We start from the raw sequence: 490 nt of genomic DNA on the forward strand, positions 1-490 counted from the left end.
TCCTCACCCCCGGCCAGGATAGGAGGGGCAGGTAGCTAATTTAGCAGATTACATAAGATGCTCCCAAAACCAGATAGTGAGGTTAACGCAAAATCCTCTTGAAGGGCGTAAATAATCTAACTGGTGGTTGATCAACAAGCCAACCGAGAGATAATTGAAAGGTCTCGCTGGTACTTGGTGTTGCCACTTCCCCTTCTTTCAAGACAACTGGTGCCTCTCACACACGCCTATGCTTGCGGGAGAGAGAAGAGCAGGGGCGATTGTTGTTACCATTAGTATCTGTGCAATGGTGCAAGAGGGGGAAACGCACGCATCTCAGAAGACCTTTCTCTGGGGCTCTCCCGGGCTTTGCTGCCTGCAGGTCTTGTACCCCACAGGGCACCGTGCCCTTCTCTGTTTCCCCAGCCGGTCACGGCATTTTTCAGACTGTCTCGCGTTTGTCTGTGTGTCTGTCTCTCCTTCAGTCTGCACAGCACGTCCACCTATCACC

Source organism: Suricata suricatta, chromosome 6 (assembly GCF_006229205.1).
Source record: "Suricata suricatta isolate VVHF042 chromosome 6, meerkat_22Aug2017_6uvM2_HiC, whole genome shotgun sequence".
Lineage (NCBI taxonomy): Eukaryota > Metazoa > Chordata > Mammalia > Carnivora > Herpestidae > Suricata > Suricata suricatta.